The sequence below is a fragment of the Artemia sp. Qi Xiang Cuo genome, chromosome 15, assembly GCF_049724085.1.
Source record: "Artemia sp. Qi Xiang Cuo chromosome 15, ASM4972408v1, whole genome shotgun sequence".
Lineage (NCBI taxonomy): Eukaryota > Metazoa > Arthropoda > Branchiopoda > Anostraca > Artemiidae > Artemia > Artemia sp. Qi Xiang Cuo.
Genome location: NC_142808.1, coordinates 67231692 through 67237672, shown reverse-complemented (window position 1 = coordinate 67237672; position 5981 = coordinate 67231692). Strand labels below are relative to the sequence as shown.

The window sequence follows — 5981 nt, the reverse complement described above, 5'->3', positions numbered from 1 at the left end:
CTTATTGTATTTTTTTATAGATAGTTTATAGACCCTTTTTTTGGGGTGGGGGGGGACAAATGAATAAATTATAGAAGCTTTTCTGTTAAATTTATTGATTTTTTAAAATTAGTTTACTGAAACTGACAGATTTTTTATAAGTTAGAGAATGTTTTCCTCATGTTATTTTCCAGTACGTAATTTTAATGTTACGATTTCAATATTATGGCGTTACTTAATTCCTTACGTTAACTTAATTTTGAACGAGGAAAGGTCATTGATTTTCTGTAATTTCATTAACTTATTTTCTCATATATCCTATAATTCTTTAGCCAAGTTATTTTGATGTAAAATAGACATAGGAGCCTAATTAGGTTAAAATTTTATCATGCGACCATGATAAAATTTGCCTTTGCATGCAACCAATTTTTAAAAAGCCTAACTAGTCTTTTATGATTTTAGGATCTTCCTGGTTCAGAAAGTCTCAAGAAAGCTGATAAGGAACACGACTTTTTAGCAAATGAATAGGCTACTATTATTTCCTAAAAAAATTATGTTCCTGCTTAGCCTGGTAATGTTTCTCAAAATTTTGAATTCAACCTAGTAATATTTTTTTAATTACTTTTGTAGGGAAAATGGACTCTTTGACCCAAGCAAAATTGTTCTGAATTTTCTCATTTTTAATTATTTCTCCTGGTGGTGATTGCATACAGCCGGGGTATTACATTAAAAGGGGACAGCTTTTATATATTGTTTTTGTAAGTCAGTACCATCTCACCCAACGACTGAGTATGCAGTATTTATAAAAAAATTTCTAGGTAGAGCTGTGAAGAGAAAAAATTTGGGGAGAATTTAAAGCAAATATTCAATTTTACGGGGGAATTTTACACGGGAGGAGCTTTCCATGGGGGAAAATTCCTGGAGGGGAGGAGCTGCTTTATTTTTAGAAACTATCAGAAATTGATTAAACAAATTTTATTTTTTTTCTACCAAGAGTGAGGAAAAATATTAAAACTTAAAAAGAAGGAGAATTTTTGCGTATATTGAGAAGAGACTGCCACCTTCTCTATGTGTTGCTTTGTATTTTCAAATTTGAATTTAAACCTACAACAAAATAGAAAATTAAAGAACCATTAAAGAAACCATTTTCCTTTTAGTATTTACTGTTCAGCCAGCCTCTTTGGTTTTTAGTGCCATCTGATCCTATGTAATTTTTATTTCTCTGATCTAGTGCGTAAGAGATTTACGTATAAAATAAATTGTTGTAGGTTGTGAGAGTAGAAGGTGGGAGAGTAGGTTAAAGAATGAATATCAAGAATACTAAGTAGGTTTAATTCGGAATAATTGGGATGGAAATGGAATGAATTGTGAATTAGGCAATAATAAGTACTAAAAATTATCTAGTTAGATAGCTCCAGTTACTTGTTACATTTTTAGTCAGAAAGGTGGATACTGCGGAGAAGTGAAAAGTTTAAAGGGCAATTCGCTTCTAGGATTTATTTATTGCCCTCTTTTTTTATTGTTCCCTGTGAATCTTGCCATTTTCATATAATTTTTCATATTCTATAATTGACATGTTTCTACAATGGCCAAATTTTATGTTTTTTTATAAATCACATTTTAAATAATTCATTTATATAGATTTCAAACCCACCATGAAAAAAAAAAAAAATTCTGCGTAAATTTTTTAAGCCCTCTAACAGATAAATGATATAGACTATTAAAAAGATGGCCATAACGTAACATATGACGTATGTAACATATCTTATGATACGGAAAATGTTTTCTTTGACTGTTCTTTAATTTTCTATTGTGTTGTAGGTTTAAATTCAAATATGGAATTTAAAAGGAATTATAGCTTCTTTTAGAAATATTATCGTGCATGTATAGCCTTTTCAGGACATCTTATAGTATGGTTTGATATATAAGCGTTTGATTTTGCTGAACTATTGCTGTGATAATGTACTCTATTAAACACAATGGAAAACCAAACCTGAAACACAATGTCTGTTTGATTAGAATAAGATGGTTTCTAAAAGTATTATATAACTTTAGCACACAGAGCTAGATATTTAGGAGGTATATCCCCCGACGGACACAGCTAAGTGAAGAGAATGGATGCCCCCCCCCCCCCCTCCAAAAGAAATCCAAAACGTACTGAAGCTTTGGAGCTTTGGGCGTCTTAATTTAGCTTATTTGTCCTTGTGTGTTGGCACTCTGGAGAATTTTTTAGCAGAATCTTTATATCCCCCACCTAACTAAAAACCCTATCTTTGCCCTCTAATCCGTCATACACACTGAATCAGATTTGAAGCTATACTGGCGGTAGTTATCAGTTATGATTCTGAAGAATGGGAATTCCAAAAACTGAGGTATTCTGCAAGATGTTTTCTAGATATATTAGCTAGAAATTGTTCCCGGTAAAAATATTACTGAGGTAATCTCAAACCATAAGCTGTGAACTAGTTTGGTTCTATTTCAATTTCTAGTGATCTAATAAGAGAAATTGAAAGGTTGACTCAGGCAAATATCGCGGAGACGAAAACACACAGATTTTCAAATATGGTGCTTGACACCTAACCATGTAAGGCAAATCAAACAAATACAACTTAAAAACAATAGGGAAATTTTTTCTTCAAGACAGTGCAATTTATACTAGTGAGTATTTCGGCCCTATGTCCAAGGGCCGTCTTCAGCACAACATTAAATAAAAAAATATATATATAAAAACAAACTTACATTAAAATACGAAGTTTAAAAAACCGCTTTTAAAAAACCTTTAAAAATAGCCCTAGTATCCTTACTTCAACGAAGTTCAACCAGGACTGATAAATAAAATGACGAGAGAGGATGAGTTCATTCAAACGAAATAAAGTGAAATTATTAACTGCAAGTTTTCAGAGCTAATCTTGCTTTTTTAGCAGCTAGTCTTAAAGGCCTTTTTGTAACGGGTTCAATATTATTGTCAATTGGTTTAATAAAATATTTTGTTAGATCATTTTTAATTAAATTTGAGTATAAAGAATTCAGTGAGTATTCTCCTAAGTCTCTATTTAAGGAAATATTTTTATTCATTTTGAGCCTAATTTCGATTGATTCCCGGACCACCTGTTTTATCCCCAAATCACTACTAATGAGAGAAGATTTTTCAAAAAGTATTTTGTGGCTGGGATTATCAAATATATGGATAGCTAAAGCAGAATCAAAGGAGTTATTAGAATTATTAGCAATTAACGCTTTGTTTATGTCTTATTTATGCTGTTGTATCCGTTTTTCTAGATTCTGATTAGTTCTGCCAACGTAATAATTGCCACAATCGCATGGTATTTGATAAACCCCTCTTTGGCGAGTAACTGGGGTTTTATCTTTACCGGAGTTTAAGAAATTCGTGATTTTAAAATTATTGGTGAAAACTAAATACAGATTGTTTTTTGTGCAAATATTTTTTATTTTTGTGGTGATTCTTGGGATGTACGGAAGATAGATTATATTAGAGGGTTTTTCCGGAGACTCACATTGTGAAATATCGTTGATTTTACGAAAATGTCTTTTTAGTCTATGGTTAATCGTATTATTGACAAAAGGAATGGGGTATCCGTTGCCAAAAAGAATATATCTGATAAAATTTATTTCTGCTTTTATGTATGAAGCGGAGCAAATGTTCAGGGCACGGTCAATGAGAGAAGTTACAACTGCTCTTCTAACTTGTGGGGGCTGATTAGAATTAAAATTAAGATATTTATTGTTTTGTGTTGGTTTTCTATAGATAGTGAAGTCAAAATTATTAGCATTACGGATAATTAGCACATCTAAAAATGGTAGTTTATTTTCAAATTTAATTTCTAGGGTAAACTGTAAATTTCTATCATAAGTATTAAGATGATCTAGGAAACCCCGAAGTTCAGTTTCCCCATAATTCCAAAGTGAAATTACGTCATCCATGTAATGACCCCAATAGACATGTGTTAAAAAATAAGAATTTAATGCCCAGTTTTCAAGGTTCTCGACATAAATATTAGCCAGTAGGCCGGATAGAGCTGCTCCCATTGGTAACCCATTTATTTGTTGATAAAAGGAATCACGAAACTGAAAATACATTGAAAACTTATTACAGATTTTAACAAGATTAAATAAAACTTCACCATCAATCCCTGTCGCTGAGTCTTCGATTAAGTGATAATTTTCCTCTATTTTGGTTTTTAATAATTGCTCAGAAGTAGCCACATCTCTATATTCGTGTACATGGAAACAATATCAAAACTGCTAATTATTGTGTTTTCTGAAATACTTGTGTTATTAAGTTTTTTAACCAAATCTGCCAAATTACTGATGTAGGAATTTTGTGAATACAGTAAAGGTTTGAAAGCTGTGCAAAGCCATTTTCCAATATTGGAAGCGGGGGCTTTAGTACATGCTACAATAGGTATTAGGGGAATACCTTGTTTATGCAGTTTTGGTAAGCCGTAAAATTTTGGACAGAAACTACCACGGGGGTAAAATTTGTTGTATAATTTTGGTGTAATTTTACCATTCTGTTTTAGCTGTTTGAATTCCTTTATAATATTATTAGTAAATTGATCAGTAGGATCATGAGTGATTGGTTTGTATGTACTTGTGTCTTTTAAAAGTGAAAAGATTTTGTTGTCATAGTCTGCCGTATCCATGACAACGAGTGAGTTGCTTTTGTCTGCTTTGGTTATTATAATAGATGGGTCTTTGCGGAGGTTAGATAATATTTTTATGTCGTTTAAATTTTTTCGTGTGAAAGTGGTATGATACATATTCTTTTTTTGGCTATTATAAATTGTATTTATTATAAAAGAACAAAAATAATAATGGTTTGAAACATATGGGCAGTATTTATGCAAAGCGGACTCTAAAGAGGAGACTATATCCACCACGGGAACCTGTTTTGGCAGAAAAGAGAATTTTGGACCTTTTTCCAGTATTTCGATTTCCTGGGTTTCAAATGTTCTAGAAGAGAGGTTAACCATACCGGGTCCAGGAGTGAATCTTGGAGAATAAATACAGTTTCTCATCGAAGATTCCTCTCTCAATTTTTCCAGTTTTGTATAAAGTCGTTCCTTTGACAAGCGAAAATCATGGCTAAACAAATTACTTTATAATATAACAAATTGAGATAAATAAAAAGTGGACAGGTTTCAAAAAAAAAATTTTCGAGAGATTTTCTTTCTGAGGAACTGATATGTCTTTTTTTCTTTTTGTCCTTAATAATATGGACTAAGGTTTTTAATTGTAGTGTATGAGCAAATTTCCCTTCTTTCCGGGTATTTAGATGTAGTTTATATCTTAAAGACTTTGGAATAAGATTTTCGTTTCTGCATGATTCTAAAACTTTTTGTTGATTAATAATATTTGCATGTTTTTTACCTAAACTAATAAAATAAAAAATATCATAGGTCAACTGCTCCCCATAAGCTAGACGTAAATATTGACGAAGACCACACTGCCTTTCCATATCAAACAAATACAACTTAAAAACAATAGGGAAATTTTTTTCTTCAAGACAGTGCAATTTATACTAGTGAATATTTCGGCCCTATGTCCAAGGGCCGTCTTCAGCACAACATTAAATAAAAAAATATATATATAAAAACCACTTACATTAAAATACGAAGTTTAAAAAACCGCTTTTAAAAAACCTTTAAAAATAGCCCTAGTATCCTTACTTCAACGAAGTTCAACCAGGACTGATAAATAAAATGACGAGAGAGGATGAGTTCATTCAAACGAAATAAAGTGAAATTATTAACTGCAAGTTTTCAGAGCTAATCTTGCTTTTTTAGCAGCTAGTCTTAAAGGCCTTTTTGTAACGGGTTCAATATTATTGTCAATTGGTTTAATAAAATATTTTGTTAGATCATTTTTAATTAAATTTGAGTATAAAGAATTCAGTGAGTATTCTCCTAAGTCTCTATTTAAGGAAATATTTTTATTTATTTTGAGCCTAATTTTGATTGATTCCCAGACCACCTGTTTTA

The 5981-nt window shown here is 31.4% G+C and overlaps 1 pseudogene; it reads right to left on the bottom strand.

Moving 5' to 3' along the window:
* Window positions 1-4327: 4327 nt before the first annotated feature.
* Window positions 4328-5458, bottom strand: LOC148944014 (uncharacterized; annotated as a pseudogene).
* Window positions 5459-5981: the final 523 nt, after the last annotated feature.